The 19,498-nt window shown below is 28.2% G+C and overlaps 1 protein-coding gene across 4 annotated transcripts in view; it reads left to right on the forward strand.

The window, feature by feature from the left end:
- The first annotated feature begins 3,322 nt into the window (after nucleotides 1-3,322).
- The window catches only part of LOC121120399 (uncharacterized), a 386,468-nt gene continuing 370,292 nt past the window's right edge, over nucleotides 3,323-19,498 (forward strand). For 3 of the 4 annotated variants that reach the window (XM_071889102.1, XM_071889103.1, XM_040715267.2), the window contains exon 1: nucleotides 3,341-3,552. The gene's annotated coding sequence lies outside the window, so the exon portion shown is untranslated. Of the gene's footprint in view, nucleotides 3,553-19,498 lie in introns of all 4 variants that reach the window. The other variant, XM_040715266.2, reaches the window with a different exon arrangement.

The following is a 19,498-nucleotide window of genomic DNA, read 5'->3' on the forward strand; positions in this document are numbered from 1 at the left end:
AATGATATAAGAACTATCAAATTATTTTTATTGATAGTTAAGTGAAAGAAACACATTCCTTACCTTTTCTTTTCTTTTCCTATTCTATGTTTGTACATCTTTTTGTTCCCTACTTGCAAGAAAAAGTATAAATTATCCATCATTTCAATGATTCTTCAATCTACAGAAATTAAAATCACCTAACCTATCATTCATTAATTAAGAAAATAATATTATTTCTTTTATGTTAAAAAAATACTACAGAAAAAAAATTATATTTTATCAATAAAAATAATGAAGGAGAAGTAGGGGATACCCAGGAGGGGGGAAGAGGGAAGTAGAAATTAATTGTACATATATATATATAAAGAAATAAAACCATAAATTAAACAATTAATTATATAGTCATTAGACATCTCTGAAAGAGCATGTGTTTGCAGGGATTATTTTAATACTAATCTCCTTTTAAGCCTAAAGGCTTTCTAATGGACTGCAAGTCATCGAAAAGTATGATTTGGAAGTATTGAATGAAGAGGTTTTTTTTTTATGCATTTGAAACTTCATTTTAAATAGCAAGCTATTGAATTTACTGCTAAAATTGTGTAAGTTTGATTTGTTTTTTATAAAAAAGTCTTACAAATGGGATTTGGAGTGAAATATAATTTTTTTTTTTCGTTTTGGTTTGTCACATTAAGTCCCATCCCAGTTCCTGTTATTTGTCCTTTGAAAACGTTCCAAACTTTAGAAACTCTCCTAAAAGGCATTAGCTTCAAAAATTTTATTTAAACCACTTAGACATTTACTTAGAACTTTATTTAAGATCATCCTATTGAACTCATGACGAAAATCTGTTCTTTAAATACAATTGGGGATGTTTTTTATATAATTAAAAAGAATATACAAACATTAACGTACTCTCATCTTAGAACAGCTGAAAAGAAGATACAATCTAGAATACCCTTGACTTTTTCTAGAGTTGATTGTGGTCCTTTTGGGATATACATAACTTTAGGCTTTGCTAACAAAAGTCCAATCAATTACAATTTGAGTTAATTCTACTTTTTTAATGTAATGTATATGTTTTAACTAACGTCACAGATTACATAATCTACCCACAGTGACACAAATGAAAAGTATATATAATTCGTAATTACTGTCTATAATTGGAGGGTACAAAAAATAATTAATTAAGGGTACTCTTTTTTAATATACTTTTCATGTGCCCCAAATACAATTTTGAATTTGAATTTACAAATAATAAATAATATAGTCACTTAGGGAGTTGTATTATTTGCCGCAAGACGGCGTCACTTTCAATCGTTTTGCAAAACAAAGTAATATAAGTAAACACCACTCATGTCATGCATATTTATTAAAAAAAATGGGCAAAGTTAAAATCTTAAAACCATAAAAAGGTGGCTTATTTATTGCTCGCCTAATTGTAAATATTAAATTATGAATTGCTAAAAATGAGACTTTTTTATATTCAAGTTTGATGTTTGATGACGTCATAGGCTTATTTTATAAATACTTCTTTTAATTAATGTCATGAGTTATATTGAAAAATAATTGAGATCTGACGTAGACTTGAATCATATGGTTTTGTAATACATTTGAAATTCAAATGTATTATGTCTAAATTGTTTATATCATTGCTTGGACTTATTAGGTATCGACAAACATACAAATTTTCTACAACAATATCGGAGATAACACTTTAACAAATCTTTGGTGATCCCCTTCGTTTTTAATGATCATACTCATACGTAGTTATTCACTTTATACCTAGATGTTTTCTCTTCAAGAAAAAAATAATAATTATAACAGATTAAGAAAAACAAAACATGATCTGATGAGCCAGGGAATACTTTACATTGTTGCTAAACCTCGTTTAGAATCACATTCATTGTTTAAAATCTTATATAAAGTACTTCCTGCTTTTAAAAAAATAGGAGTTGAACGAAATGCCTGCAAGATTTCATTCATTTTGAACAGTGCTCCTTGTATATTATACTACTTTTTTATTATTATGCTGCATTGGTATATGAATCAGGGACTATTATATCAATTTTACCCGGTGACATCTTTTGATAAATAAATTATTTGTTACTCGATAGATGGTTCCTAAGTTGAATCAAAGTTAATATTTAAATACTCTTTTAAAACAATTAGCAAGATTCTTTGCAGAAGAACGGCTGTTTTACTTAATTCAATCAACTCACTGAACACTCATAATGAAATGTTCTAATTTTCTTGATGAAACATCCTTTTTCGACTAAAGAAAACAAGATTTGATGTCATTGTAAGTACCCATAAGTGCATTTTTTTATTAATAATAAAATACTATTAAGACTTGACCTCTTGAAGAATTTTTTATTGAGTCAAACTTTCTTCAAATAGTAGTAGTAAATACTTGATTAGTTTGAATGTTAAACCCGAATTTCTTCAATTTGTTGGAATATGATTCTTGATTTAATTTCATATCCTCATCTGGGTTATCAGAGTTGCCTCCCTTGTTCAATGTACCAATCAGGTTTTCACTCTACTTAAACATATTTAATACCGATAACTCTGTTGAAATATCGATTGTTTGTCTACAAAACATTCAATATTAGAATTTGGTTACTAAAAAGGATTTCGAAGAAACAAGGGTTTTAAACAATTTCAAAATAGATCCATCATTTTTTAATTGATTCATAATATTTCTATCACAGAACAGAAAATGAAGAAGTCAAGTCACATTTTCATTCAGTTCTTGGTTCTTCATTATATAAGGTAGGACGTTAATCAACAAACAGCGAGACAAATATACAATAATCAAGGAATTCTTAGTATAAAAACGACATATGAAAAATAAGTTATATAAGGTTTGTTTTTTCAATTCAAAAATGACAAAGCATAAAATTTGTTTCCTTTGACAGGGGTTACTAATAGTAATGGTATTAAACAAGAGGCCTTAAGAATCATAAGAAAAAAGGAAAATACTAATGAAAAATCACTCATTTTTCAATTTCTAGTATAATAAACATTTTTACTTCTTTTTGAGGGATCAAATTAATTTATTTTTTTTTGTGATATGTGATTATGACTTTGTATTTATAGATTATGAGAAATAAAAAGATGTTACGGTCCTTCCTTGCTCCATGCGCTTCTTTTCTTTTGAGGACGATTTTCCTTTTCCTTTTTTATTTTCAAAGTACCCCATGTAATTCCCCCCCTTCCCCCTCCCTCCCTCTTCTTAGTAGTTCCTTCGTCGTCGATAACGCGTATTACACACGCCTTACAGATATCTAAAAAGGAAGAAGGAAAAAAAAGCAAGAAAAGGGAAGAACCTTTTGAAAGCATTGTATATAGTGAGTGTAGTTACATTTAATCTCTGCCTTTTGAATGACGTGATCCGCATTTTCTTTTTTCCGGAATATTAATTATAATTCTTTGACAAGTTACTTATTATATATATTTATCTATACCAAAGAAGTGCTGTGATTAATATATCATTGAGTTGTTTTTATCAACGTTCAGAGTTTGGAGAGTGGAATGAGTGGCTCCAAATGACATGGAGTATTATTATAGGTTCGTGATTTCACACTTACTCACATATTTCTTAATTTTGTATTTACAAAAAAAAAAAAAAAAACATAGAAAAAAGAGGGAGAGGAAAAAAACCCACATACTTTGACAAATTAACATTAACATTTTCGTGACCAGGAGAAGAATAGAATTTCCCTATTCTTTACTTTCTATTGTACTTTTGAGGACAATAATACTTAATTAGTATAACAATCCACGTTGTAGATATATACTGTACATATATGAACGTGCCTTGTTCAATGTCTGATTTTGATATAAATCTAATTTTTGTGCTCCTCTTCCACGAAAAAGCCGATATTTTATACAGCATCATTTTTTTATTTTATTTTTAATAATATTATATTATTTTTCGTCAAAATGAAGTAGGCTGTAAAATATGTACATATATCCAATGAAGTTTGAAAAAAATAACAATAGCAATGTTGATAAGGGGGGAGGATAAAAATATTATGATGAAATTAGAAATTTATACTTAATAGTTCATCGTGAAGGCAATCTTTTTTAGGTTCTTATTAGTAGTACAGTTGTAAATTCTAAGCATTATTCCCATTTGCTAATTTTGTAGAAGTTGGCAATTTAAAGAGTGTGTATTAAATGAAAGTGAATGTACCCCTGAGGATTTGTCGTGTTTTAAGTAAAAGTCTTTTGTGGACTCAAACTAGAATTGAGTCTTGTTATTTGAGTAATTCCAAGATACCATACCGAGTAGAATTGGTTAATTTTTCCTTCCCCTCATAACTACTTTTAACAAATCCTATTACACGTCATAAAAACTAAGATACTCTTTTCCCAATTGTACTTCAAATTGTCAGGGCTACAAAGTCATTTATTTACTTTCCAACTTTTAATGCACTATTAATTTTTACAATTTTATTTCTGTTATTATGCTTAAATATTGAAATATTTACCTAATAATATGCATAAACATTTTTTTTTAAATTTAAGCTATAACCACATATCAATATCACTGAAATTTAAAAACAATAAAGTACGTATGTAAAATACTAAAATCAATACTAAATCAGGTTAAATACTAATGGCACATTCTGAAAAAAATTATCGCCAAATTCAAAAAAAAAAACAAGCATGAATATATTTAAATTTAATTAAAGACTAAATTTCCTCTCTAGCCAAAGTTCACAAATTATTCATCAAAGATACTATTTGTAAAGTGCTGCAAATTTTGAAGTATTAACAATTTTGCTCAACTCTTGATAATGTAACACTTCATTTAAAAAAAAATATAACAACAACTAGGTTACTGCATGGTAATAATTTTCTGATATTTTGTATATGTGATATATGTGAAGATTTTTACGGTTTTTTCGATAGAAATTAATTAAGTTCTTTTTACTTAAATTCACTGATTGAACAGACTTTAGTGATGTTCATGAAAATAGAAATTTTTTGCTCCAAAAAACACTTTTAAATTCCAATTTTGTAATTATTCAAAAACTTGTGGTTCTAGCCCTTTTTCGAGGAGTCATTACGTCTTTGCAACGCTGGAAGGTAGTCATAAGTAAAAAAACATAAGCTTTATTTGTTTTATGTTTCATTGAATATATATTAACAATTACATCAATGAAGTTTGCGTCATAAAATTGTCAAAGTTCTCAAACTATGGATTTGAAATCTCATGTAAATATAAAATATGAGTTATAGGATTAATGTTTAAAGTTAAGTAAAAAATTTAAAGCCTTTGTTTTCGATTATACTTCTCGGAACCGAACCCATACCTTAAGTAAAGTTTGTATAACCATGTTCAAATGAAATTATTTTTATGTCTACGTTACGTAATTAAATATCTGCAGTAGAGACATTAATTGTGTCCTTAAAATTTTGCCATAATTTTTGAAAGATATTAAAAGCTTGGTTATTATTGTACAGATATAATAATTATTTATTAAACTTAACGCCATCTTTAATTACTTCTCGATATTTTAACGAACTTTATCCAGTTTTTCAGGAGCTCAAAAGATTGATAAGGTTGTCACAAATTTTGTTGCCAGATCTGACGAATCAGGGATCTAATATTCACGATTGAGCTAGAATGCTAACTTCACTTAATTATAGGACATTTAATTATAATTGAAGTAATTAAAACATCTTCTCAATGCTATTTCTTTGCATAAGACAAATAGTTCAAGGAAATATGATCTAAAACCAATGCCAGATACTTTTATTTGACTATTTGAGATGTTTTTCATATTTTCCTGAATAGTTACAATTATTACTTAGTTCTTGAAGAAGAACATCTAAATTAGAGCAAGTTCCTATCATAGCTCCTTCTAGTAAATTTATTTAAATGTGATAACATGTTTTTTTCAGTTTTCTTTTTTTTTAAATACTGTAAAGTCATGTAATTTACATATATACATATTTATATTAGTATATAGGTTGTACAAAAATATAAATTCAAAAAATAAATATATATTTGTCATTATGATATTTTTTTATATAGAAAGTATTCCTTGATTGACAGATTTTTAATGATATTCTTTTATTTTTTTAATACCTGTTCCTAAGGCTTTTCTTTTTGAAAACATACATATGTTATAGAAAGACATAAAATAGACTTTGTCAAGCATCGAATGGGGAAAAAATAACCTAATAGATACAAATAAATGAATATATGTACGCTTTTTATAGTAGTGAAAATGTGTTGTTCTTTATTTCCCCCCTCTTTACTTATTCAAACATTCTGCAGTAATCTTATTTTGATTTTCTGCTTCTTTAAGTGTAATAAAACAACTTCGTTCTTATTTTCCCTACTGGCTGAAAACAGTTTTTATTATGTATTTTACACTGATACCTTTTTCCCCCTTACATACTTCTAAATTGAATTAGTGTAGTCAACACACAAACAGACAAAAGGTAGAAAAAGTGTAGAAATAGATAAAATTACTACCTACTAACGACTTTGTATTTTCTTTTTGAAAGGAAAATAAAATTTTAAATTCGTTAAGGTTGTCGTCAACATTCTTTTTCATTTTAGTTGAACACTACTTTGTACTTTATGTTGTAAAACACTTGACCCATTTTCAATAATGTGAACACTGAATAGAGTACCGTAAGTAATGAACTACCGGAGTTAAATATAAAAAAAATGGAAAAATGACATGGTTACCCTGATAAGCTGTTAAGCTACCATCGTTTTTTTATTAAATAAAATGCCAGCAACTATGGAAATAAGGAACTAATCACAAATCCCACATCGTATCTTCTAAATGTATAGACAGGAATTATTTCTATGTCGATCCTCATTTCTTCTATTTGTCTAACAAGTACTTACACTTATAAATCCCAATGCAATCCTTAGTTATATTTTTAATCATTTATGATCACACACACTAGTGATTGCTGTATATTTAGATGTTTTCTCTCCAATTATGAAGTAATAACGGTAATACAGGGAGCGGGGATCAAATTGTCGCCAAAATATTTTTCTACAAAAAACAACACAAAATATACATTTTTTAATTTTTTTATTGAAAATCAAAACTATGACGAGCTATAGGTATAGAGTAGCCATTCATTCGATATAATCACCGATGACATCAATAACAGGCTCAATACGGCCTCTAAACCGGCCGCAGGCTCTTCTGACCATCTCATTGTCCATGTTGCCGAATACCTCCTTGATGGAGTCCATATGGATGGCCTTGGTGCTATGGGGATGTATGTTGGTATGTCTCTCGACATAGCCCCAGACAAAATAGTCCAAAGGATTAAGGTCAGGAGAGTTAGGAGGCCACAAATCCTTGGTTACGACGTCATAACAATTATCGGTTATCCACTCCATGGAGATTTTGGACACATGGCAGGGTGCTGAGTCCTGTTGCCACACCCAGGGCCTGTCTCCAGCCACCCCTTGGATCCAGGGCAGAACCACCTTCTCCATAACATCCAGGTAGACCTCTGTATTGACCTTTAGACCCGTTTCAAACATGTGGGGAGGCATAACATGACCTTCACTGCTGACCACCCCGAACACCATGACCATTGCAAGGAACTGGGTCTTCATTACCTTCCTCACATGGCTGGTGCAGGTGGCTATCCCCCCTGTTTTTCTGCTTGTTGACCTTCTGATCTTGACAGAAATTCTTTTCATCAGAGAAAAACCACAGTATCCCGGGCTACTTTGTGTGCTTGAGCTTGTTGAGTAATTTTGTTGACTTCATCAGCCTGTTGTCCTTTGCCTCCTGGGTCATGATCTGGCCCACCTCCATCTTGTAGCTCCTGCACATTAAATCTTCAGATACACAGTCCCTTATGGTTTCCTCATGGCAGCCCAGATCCCTCGCCATGGCCTTCATGGACCTGGTAGGGTCATCCTCAACCATCTTCACCTTGTCGACAAAGTCAGTGTCCCTGACCTTCCTGTGGGCGCCCTCCTCCTGGGGTGCCCTCTTTAAGGTGGCATCAACATCCCAGGTGTCCTCTAGCTTCTTACGAATACGCTGAATAAATTGAAGCAATCGTTGAATTGGAGATTTCACCTCCGTTATTAACCAATGCCATGACTACGGTGGACCTCGAAAGCTCCTCGTTCCACTTATAGCTCTTTATCTTCTCATATGATGACGGCATGATGCTAACTCAACTACGTATCGTCAGCTGACGAGAATAGCTTTCCTATTTGATAACCGGTTTTTTATTTGATAATGTCGTCTTTAAGTTATCAAGGTTTAAAGTAGGCGACAATTTGATCCCCGCTTCTTGTAGAATAACATCTTTGGAAAATCACAAACGTTAAAGTAATATTTTTATACAAGTCAATGAACAATTTTTTGTTTGATTGATTTCAATGCTTTAGTTACTCAAAAGAGGTGAATAACCACATTGACTCTAGGGATATCAACAAAATACGAATATACAGGTAGCAGTGTGAGGGATTCAATGCCAAACAATAGTGTACAATAGAGTTGTTACTATTTTTTTAAACATATAATTCAGCAAATGAGCCCCTTATAACTTCGAGGAACAATTGTATTCGGATTTCAAAAATAAAATCATTTACTTTTTTAATATATAAAAAACTTCCCCTCATTTCTGAAGATTTTAAAATTCCTTTTTTATAACATATGTAATAGTTGCCATGATGGCGTTTGTATGAACTAAAGTACTTAAATATTTAATATAGCCTAAATAAACAGAGTTATTCTTAAATGGAAGTATTTGTATTATTTTTATAAGTGAGTAAAGTATGTATTTGAAAATATAATTATTTTTTGTGTAAAAGATAAAATATGTCTTACAATTATTGTAAAAGAACATAACCAATTTGTCAATTTGGAAGAAAAATCTTCCTCCTTGTTCTAAACAAAAAAAAAGAGGCCTTCATATTCCAATGGTTGACTGACTTTTAAATCTTGGTGGAATATCAAAAAATCATAAAATTATTGGAAATACTTTTTTTTTTTCAGCTCTGAAAAATGACTACTGGATGTGATCAAAATTATTTTTTCATTAACAGAATTGCATTGAAATAAAAGTACACATAAAATACATTGATTTCCCTCTCTCTAGAGCTCTTATTTGAAAAACAAAACAAAATATTAACACCCAATTTTTTCATTGGTCTCACTCATCAAATCAAAAATAACCCATCTGAAAAATTCACTCCTTCACTATTTTAATTATTCCATGTCACCAACGTAAATGGAGAATGAAAATAGATGAAAAACTAGGAATTAGATTATGTATCTTTCAATTGATGCCCCCAAGAAAACAACCCATACTAAAAATAATCCAAAGTTACTCTTAACAACTAACTGTCTTTGAATGATTTTGTACGGACTCAGGTCCGATTCCATTTATTTGTCATTGTCTTCATCTCCACAATATAACCCAAAAACCGAAGCGAAAACACGTGATGGAGAGATGATTTCAAGTACCTATATGAATTATGCTTGGCCTGTCATCATCCTAAAATAACTGCTCATTGGCCTCACATCAAGTGGAAGATGCTTACGAACTGACGTCAGGCATGATGGAATTCACGTGCAATATATGTGCTTAATTGTTCTGCAAGACAGTCGTAATATAGTTAGAGGATATAATTTCATTTCTAAGTTATCGAGAATAATTACAGTAAATCAACTTTATGGAATTATTCACCTCACTTTGCTAGATTATATATATATGTAATAAAGAGCATTAAAACCAACTGCTAATAAGATAAATCGATTAATAACATTTTCAGATTGAATTAAAATGCAGAAAAGGCCGCAAAGCCTATGGAGAAAATACATCGAAATTCAAGTACAAAAAAATGTTTAAATTTGAAGTATATGTGAAAATATAAACTTAATTAATATATTTTTTGTTTGCACACTTATTTATTTAAAAAACCTTTAAATTATAAAAGAGAGTTATATACTCGTATATAAGTATATATTTGAAAATGACAGATTTATACAAAATTTTACATCACGGGATCGGATAAACTTTCAATTTATTTCAAAAATACGTCAAATATTCTTCAACTACACATAAAAGTTCTTCGATTTTGATTGGTGTTACATGAATAAATAAATTGGCATTACCCTAGTGTACATAGACTGTATATGTCTCTTTAAATTACAACCGAGCTGGGAATTAATACTCTTGTGCGACTTAAGTCGTATTTTTATCCAATGTAACTCAGAATGCCAGTTAAAATACTTAAACTTGACTCAAACTTGTAGTGAATCGACTTCAGACTCAAAAGGACTCGTGTGTTAAAAAAACCGACCTACAAACACCAATGAATACTTGTTTATTACTTTTTGGTGTTTGTCTTATTGCAGTTGTTTAAAATGTATTATGATATGAAAGAAAGTCAAAAATATAATCAGTTGGTTACTTTATATCTAAATAGGTTTTTTTTAATCATCAATGCCTTATAAACATTTTTGTAATACTAAAATTATTTTTAATAAGTAATACTTTTGTTTCTGTTGTACTATTTTGATGTAATAAAGCTTCCGAACATTTGTGAGTAATATGAAATTGGGTTTGTTTCTTAATTCCAAATACGGCCTAAGATTTTTTTATTACCTTCAGGACCTTCAGCAAAAGCCCATAAGTTTTTGGCATTCTTAGATATTTATAAGTCTCATAGCTAATTTAAACGATTTTAAACAAAAATAAATGATATTAATATATTGAAAAGTCTAAGTTTAAAAATATTTAAAAATGTTTTTATAATATTTATACCTTAATTTTTATTTGACTAAAGTTCAAAAGGGATGCTTTTTCTGCAGACAAATTATAACTTAAAAAAATCAATAAAGAAAGTGTAAAAATATATTATATAACGCTAAAAATCTACCTTTTAACTTTATAAACAAAACTTCTTTCAAAACACTCTATATCGTCGTAAATTTGAGATAAGTTCATCATCAGATTATTTACTAGAATACAGCTACTATTTGAATTCAACTTAGAAAAAAAAGGTCAAATGTTATATTAATTGTCAATATTTTTCCTATTGAACACTGTCAATAATATGTAAAAATTCATAAGAAACACTTTAAAAAAATTGTATCATCCAACTATGTGAGGGCTCTAAGAAATATAATTACATTTATTAGAGTTGTAAAATATTTTTTTTTTTTCTTGATTAAAATTGTCTCCAAGATTGTAAAAGTAAAGAAAAAGAAGAATACAATATACAATAAAAGCAATTTAAATATCTAATAAATTCGTGTTATAGCATGTGAATAAAATGACTAAAAAGTTGCGAGCTCATAGAGACAAAAAATAAATTATAACAAAATTACATCAGATTACTAAGTTCTATGCTAATTCTTTTTTTATTACTTTTAAAATACGGAAAGAATAAACCACACCTCTAGACTAAAATAAAAATATATTAAATATAAAAAATAGTTCATCACTCCCTAAGAGGTTGAACGATATTACATCTTTTTTTGTGTGGGTTGCTTGCTTTATATTTGATTCGACAAATAAATTTCATTCCATTTATTAAAAAATATGTGTCAATCACGCATAAATACCATTGTGGTAAATAAAAGGCATATATATATGTCTTTTATTTAATAGGGTGGCAAGAAATGTAGCGATATAGTTAAGTTTTAAGTAAAGCTATAAAAAAAACAATTGGTACTTTGATCAGTTTTATCAGTATTCTTATTCTTTTTTATGTTTGTACGTAACTCATTGGATGAAATAGAAGTACCAGATAGCATTTGCAGATGTGCTCATTTTCACTTCAATACTTTTCCTATTCTCACGCTATTTTGACTTTGTTTTTATTAACAAAGTTAATGAACTTGGTAAAAAAACCTATTTCATTACATAACAAACAAGTTGACAGATCCGAATAATTTTGTCAATTTATGGTGGAGGAGTTCAAATATGCTTCATTGCCCTAGGGAATCTACTCAATTGCCCTAGTCTTTAGGTGGATTATTAGGCATAGTGCCCAAGTAAAACCATGAAATCAGGCTCCACAAATCCACAAAAATCGATACGGACAATAGGAATGGGTCTATCAGGCAAGTAGTAGTACATGATTCTACTTTGCCTGTTGCTCCCCCAAAAATCGACCACATATGTCATTTAAATTTTATTTCATTTTTTGAAATATTTAATGTAATTGTCTACTTTTAAATATCAATTAAAATGCTAAAAATACTTGTATAAAGATAATAAACCGAAAAAAATATATCCTTGTTTCTAAATAATATTAACATCATGAGTTTGGAGTTTAACAAGATATTAAATTTTTGAAAAAATATTATTATTTTTGCAAATTGGGATTAGATTGCGTGTAGTACATTAAACAATGACTATAATATTACATTTTTATGACCACCGTTGCATGCCTCAATCCTCACGTTTTAAAAAGTAGAATCCGAGAAATCAAAAGGAAAAACAACGACTTTTAAGCCATCAGTGAATTAAATTTACGAATAAATTCTAAATAAGCAAGATGAATGGCATATAATCAAATTCAATATTTTAGGAGCATACTCGTACAAAAAGGTATTTGTACTAAAACCTAAATTTAACAAAAGTTTCTGATTTATTTTTATATTTAGCTTTTTTGGCAATTTTTCAAATATTTTAAGAGTTATTATGGACCATAATTATTGTTATAGCTCTCTTTGATCGAGGTTTTGAAAAATAAATGTTAGTGTTGCACTATTATTGATCTTGGAGGTTTAATTTTTTTTTAAAAAGAACCAAATAATAATAATATAAACATACGATGTTATAACTACAAAACATCCCAATAAATTTTGTATATATCTTTTAACTCTCAAATTCTTAATGGTTAATCCAATTTTGTCTTAAATAATATCTATTTAATCTAACTTTAATATACAAATTTGGAACGTACTCAAACTATTCTTCTTAAATTTGAATTTTGTCGACATGAGTCGAGTCGAATAAATTTTAATGTCGAATGTCTTGAATGTGATTGATTAGAAAATCACTTTAACAGAGGGACAAGAGATTCAAAACATTTAATAAGGTTTTGTAAAAAAAAAAAAAATCCAAACAACCCATATAAATATACACAGTTGAGTTGGTTTTTTCCAAATTTGAAAATCAACTCACTATTTGAATGGGATAGAACCGAGTCGATAACTCTTCGAGTTAACTTTCACTATCCATTTTCATCCTTTCAAAAAGGGTCATAACATCATTTTATTAAATTGAGGGGTTTAAAAAGTCTAGCGAAGTATTCACATCAGGATTTGAAATAAATAGAGTTAATAATAAGTGATTTACACCGTTATTAGAATACTAAAGATATTACCCAGCCTTGCTCAGAGTTATTAGGTGTCGACAAAGAAACAAACTTTGCTTTAATAATTTATATTTGTTCTATTAATATAGAATAAGTTATTTCTATTAAGAAATCCTCACTATTATTTTTCATTAACATACTCAAACATAGTTGCTCAAGCCATACATGTTCTCTCCTCAAGAAGGAAATAATAACAATAAAAGTCTAAGAAAATAAAATTAATATGTTTTGGTGGGCCAGAGAGTACTTTAGTCTTTACCTACACATAGTCTTTGCTAAACTTCCTCAAAACTCACAGAGTTAGTACTCGGCATGGTCCAGAATTATCAGATGTCGACTAACAGGCAATCTTTGCTTTAAAAGTCTATTAGATAACCCCACAAAAAATCCTATGTGTTACTTACTTTTTTTCATGGGCATTCGGACACTTAGTTACTCAAAACATAGATTTTATTTCCACAATGATTAAATAATAGATTGATGATTTTCTTGGCTTAATATAATGTAATGAGCCAGGGAGAACTTGAGTCCCTTAGAACGGTCTTTGGATGTGCTTTACTTAAACACACTTGATGCTAAGCCTCACATCAAGTCATATTCATTATTTTTTATTTTACATTTGTATGTATGTTCTTCCATTTGATTTTTTAACAACCTTTTTGTTAACAAGGAGTCAACATCTTTTATGAAGACAGGAACAAGGGATTACTTTATATTTTTAATGTTTTCTCCTTCAGAATGAAATATTAAAAATTGAAAATTTGAGAAAATAAAAATAATATTGTTACAGATGCCAACAAAAACAAAACGCTAAAGAATACTATGAATTTACAACGCTCAATATATGCACTATCCTTTTCATTTCTCTTAAATATGATGCAATGAGCTTTAATTAAAATTACTCATTAGTCAGTCAATCAATCATACTAACAAACATACAAACTTTGCTTTATTATTACAGATATGCATAGCTAAAATTTTGACAAAATGTGTGATTTTTCAACTCTTTCATCACTTTTTGAATATATAAACAGGATTTGAACATACTTCATGAAATACAATGTATAAAAGAAGTTAATCTCATTTAAAGTTTTAATGACAGACTTAAAAATGTATGTAGAATGTACGTACATATGTAAATAGCTAATTAAAAAAACACACAAAAAAACAAAAACAACATTAAAGAGCACGAACAAAGAGTCTAAAATTGTACAGAGTACAGCTTTGATATTAATTTTCTGACCCTTTAGTCCTACTCTGCTTTAACCAAAGGTATAATTTTACTTCACTTGGGTCAAAAATAAAATAAAAATATATATTTATATAAAAAGGGGGGGGGGGAATGTTTAAAAAAAAATATAATTCCTTTTTTCTTGGGATATATTTTCTCAACGGAAAAAATAAATATAGACATAATGTATAGTAAAGTAAAAAATTTTTACAACTATATAAAAAATATATATTTACTCATGTATTTCTTTAAAAAAATAACTTCCACAGTAAATAAAGTATAGTTAGTTGCCATAATAGAACCTTGTTGGAAAAATACATTAGAAAAGTTCTTTTTCACAATAATAAAAAAATATTGAAAAATGGGGGAAAAAAATCACGACAACCAATTTATAACTGTTAAATTACGTCAATTCGTAAAATGCTTAACTACGTTTACGGGTCATTTTAAACCCGCAAGAGTGTTTAACCTTTCGTTCAAGAATATGATTTTTATCACATAAGTTCTTTAATTCACATATTTGGTTAGAAGTTTATTTTAGTTACAAATTTATATGAAATACGTAGTAATTATGTTTAACAAAATAAAAAGTAATAGTATTTCTAATTGAGTTAATAGCAAATCTATATATTGAATAAATTCACCAAACCTTGACTAAATATACAAATAATTCTTGGAACCAACATACTTACAAACGAAAAAGTTGCAATATCTTAACGCTCCGTTCCAAAAAATAAGAAAATGTGCTTTCGATCAATTGTAGCTGAAACAAAATGAGAGACAGTATATAAGATTTGGGGTACATACTAACCCAATTCGCAAACGAAAGATTAACTAATTATACTACAATATGTTATATTAAGATATGTAAGCATTATTTTACAGAATACATAAGTTAACTATCTGTTAGTGAACTAGGATAATATACAACCTGATATTCATGAAATCTTTTTATTTATTTTTATCTGCATTTTATCATCAATACTTTTCAATATGTTCCTAAAGTATTAAATTTGATTGAAAACAGTTATTTTTTATACGGATAAAGCCTTATTTGCGATTTATTCTTCAACTTTGGAAATTTAATCAAAGTTTAGTAAATCGTTTTGGTTAAAAGTCAATCCTTTGTTTTCCTATCTTAGATTCTTTTTATTTCTTCAATGTGAGAACAAAAGGTGTACCTTGACAGCTAAATCAATGTCATTTTCTCGCTATGTATTAAAACATCCCTGCTCATCAAAACTTATGCTTACTGTTATGATTCCCGAAATTCGCTAAAAGTAAATAATTTTTCATCCTCATTGATATCAATTTCAACAAATTAATATTCTTGCAATAACAATATCAAATTTATTTTTAATGAATACCCTAAACTTTCGTTGTAATATAATTGCAAGAGGAAAATATAAAAAAAACAGCGAATATGAGACTGGTATTTTTTCAAAATTGTTACATATATCCTCAACTTATTATTTTTGTTTTATAAAATAAAAACTATTCATACGGTTGTTACTTACTGTTAAGAAATTATCTGGTAATTAAGCATATGTATTGTAGGAAAATATATGTCATCTTGATTCAATTCAGTTTTTTTTTCTAAATTTAAATTGCTCAATATTGATCCTTGTACGTAATTAAACATTAAAAATCATTTAAAGAACAACTCAACAAGCTAAAATCCTGAATTTTCAAAAAAAAAATTGATACCAACCTACAAATTTATATTTAAAAAGTTTTTTATGAGGTGTTGGATAACTTGGACTAAAAGTCTGTTAAAATTGTTTAAAGACGTCAGATGCCCGGATTTGCTGCCTCGAAAAAGCCATTTAGTAACTTGATGAAGACGATTATTTGTTTCTAAATTACTAACCAATGATTATTTCTAATTATTAGTTAGTTCTTAAGTTTATCAAAAGTAAATGAAATATCTCATTAAATTGATGAAGGACGAGGATTGACAATATTTGGCACAAGATTACCTTTAGTATTTCTCTATTACCTCTTAAGACACACATAAATAATAGCTTTTTCTCAAAAATTTTCTAAATATATATCTCAGTTATTGCAAATCTTTACCTTTTGTGAAGATCACTACAGATTAAGTATTTTTGGCTTTTTGGTTGTTGTCAGAAATCGTTTTAATGAGTATTATTTTAGAATAAATATCATAAAACATCTTCCCTTGAGTAGAGAAAATTGTGCATTTCCATTTAAACAAAATATTTACAATTTTACAGATTGGGGCAGTATTTTTTTATTAGGTCGTGTTGGTCTACCCATGGATTTTAAATAATGTATTTCAAAACAGGAGTTATATTGTCCCTGCACTAATTTCACATTAAGAGTATGGGGATCATAACACTTATGTGATAGTGTTTGAAAAATATATTTCGGCATGTCTATTTTTAAACTTTGCACGACTTTCGCAAGGCATAATTATCGAAAAAAGTCATCTGAAATACACTGATGTTTTCTATCAAACATGAGAAAAAAATAAAGATGGTAACATCTTAGCATAATTAATAACACTATTCAAATTTACAACTAAAAAAAAAAAAACTCTTGCCATACATAAAGCCCAGGGGATAAATTTGCATTAAAAAATACTTTATACTAAATTATGAGTAACTTTCTAATTCAACCAAATAAAATAGTATATGCACATTAGAAGTTTATTTTAGTGATTTGACCACCTTATAAAAGAAACCATGGTATACATATATACAAATATATGCGTATATAATCTATAGTCCTTAAACATCCATTGCTACTAATTTTATTATGGTGTGTGAAAGCCCTTAATTATCAAAAAAAAATACAAATATTTTATACCCCAGTCTCTTTTTTCCTTGCCGATGAATAGTTCACATCTCTAACTAAAATGATATGTAAAAAAATGTATATCTATTTCACTCTATGTAAGGTGTTTCTCTCTACAACATAAATGAAAGAGATATTAATACTAAGATATATATCCAGTTTAGTTATAATGGAAATAAATCCTTTGGGAGACCCTGAATACAATAGATTCAATGTTTGATATATGTATTTGCTATCTATTTCTGTATAGATGAAAAGCTTTTATAAGAATCATCTGATACAATATATCTTTATATGACCATTTAGTAAGAATCGTATCTCAATAACAAAATCAGCTGAAATATAGTCTTCTATCTTGCTAGGTAACATGAAAATCACGACTTTACTCCACTTACCTTAAAAAAAGTACATGATATTCTGTTGTCAGCTGTCTACTTTCTACTTATTTTCCTCAGGTTATCAATAGTTTGTCGTAAACTTTGATGGATTGTATTATAAATAATTCTTATTTAGGCGCTGTGAACAATTCCAAACAATTATCAATTATTTATTCCATAATTAAGAAAAATAGGTTTAGTTAAAAATGATTTTAAGCCTTTTTCTGGGGTTTTACTCAGGAAAGTTGCGTGATACAATATATATAACAAGGTGATTTATTTGTCAATAATATGAGATGAACCAGCAACTGATATTAGAAAGCTATTTATTAAGATTATATTTTACTTTGGATTTTGTAAATTTAAGTCATTTAAGAAAAATTAAAGTATTAGACAATCTAAGTATTATTTTTTATTTTCCAAAGCTATTACAATTAATCTTTGGTTCTTAAAGATACCATTTGTCAATAAGGAATGAAAAAGTTATAGTTATTGATAGGATTAGAGTAGAATTGAGGATCGATATAAGAGTAATACATGTCAGATATGGAGTATATTTGTATTTATTTCCTTCCTCCCACCGTTGCTTAAAGTTAATCCAATAAAATATCAAGCCATTTAATTTGTTTAATCCCAAACATTATTCAAATTTTAAGTAACCTATTAATCGTCGTTTTTTTTTTTTTTTACTTATCGACAGAGTTTAGAATTTACAGCTTATATCCACAGATTTAAAAACAGCCGAAATCCTCGTGAGCTAGCTTATATAAAACATTATATGTTATAATTAGTAATGTAAATCGTGTGAATTTTTTAGTTACCTCGTTTTTTTAGAGCTTATAGTCTGAATTTATTCTTGCCAATACATTTGTATATTTGGCCTCTAGTCCATTTTGAAAGCTGATTGTAGTTGATATAATGAAATGAAAGGACTGCTAAGCTGTTTTCCTCAAAAACATTCTTCAAATTGTTAGCATTATTATGTTGCTTTTTCGTTTATTTTTCACAGACACGATATTCATCACTATTTATAACTTTAAAAGACAAATTTTAATCGAGTTATAGACAATACACAAAACTTCTTAGCTTAAAAGTTGTTCTTTTAAAATTTACTAAATTCTTCTTTATTTTTCCACGTAAGAATTAGTAAAATTATAGATTTGATTTTATATCATGCATACAACTTAACAGATGGGTACTAATTTTATATCCAAATATTTGAATAAACTATTGAGCATTCATACTTACACAAAACTTTAATGTTTTTAAGATTGTTTATAAAAAAATATTCATTTTTTATTAATTTTCTCATAAAAGTAATTTTTAGCATTTTAAAAGATATTTACTATTCCAAAATGAATTCAATAGTGAATAATAAATACATAGTTTAAAGGATATATTTAATCGTTCTACTGTCTATTTTATCATTAACTTCGTTTTATTTTTGGGGCTTATATGTTATACAGTTCACTAACGGTGTTATAAAAGAGTATTGACTAACTGAAACTAAAAAATCAGGCTAAATCAATCAATTAATACTTACGTCTCTAAATAAAAACACTGACAATAACTTAACATCACTATATTCATGTTCTTTTTTTCCCAAGAAGCTCTGTAGATTTTGTAAAAACATAATTAGTTCATATATATCCTTATGTATTTAGATGATTAAATTTGTCCTTTTAAACAAGCAGAACATAATTTACGTATCAAATATTTTCTTTAGTATTTATT

This window comes from Lepeophtheirus salmonis, chromosome 6, assembly GCF_016086655.4.
Source record: "Lepeophtheirus salmonis chromosome 6, UVic_Lsal_1.4, whole genome shotgun sequence".
In the NCBI taxonomy this organism is placed as follows: domain Eukaryota; kingdom Metazoa; phylum Arthropoda; class Copepoda; order Siphonostomatoida; family Caligidae; genus Lepeophtheirus; species Lepeophtheirus salmonis.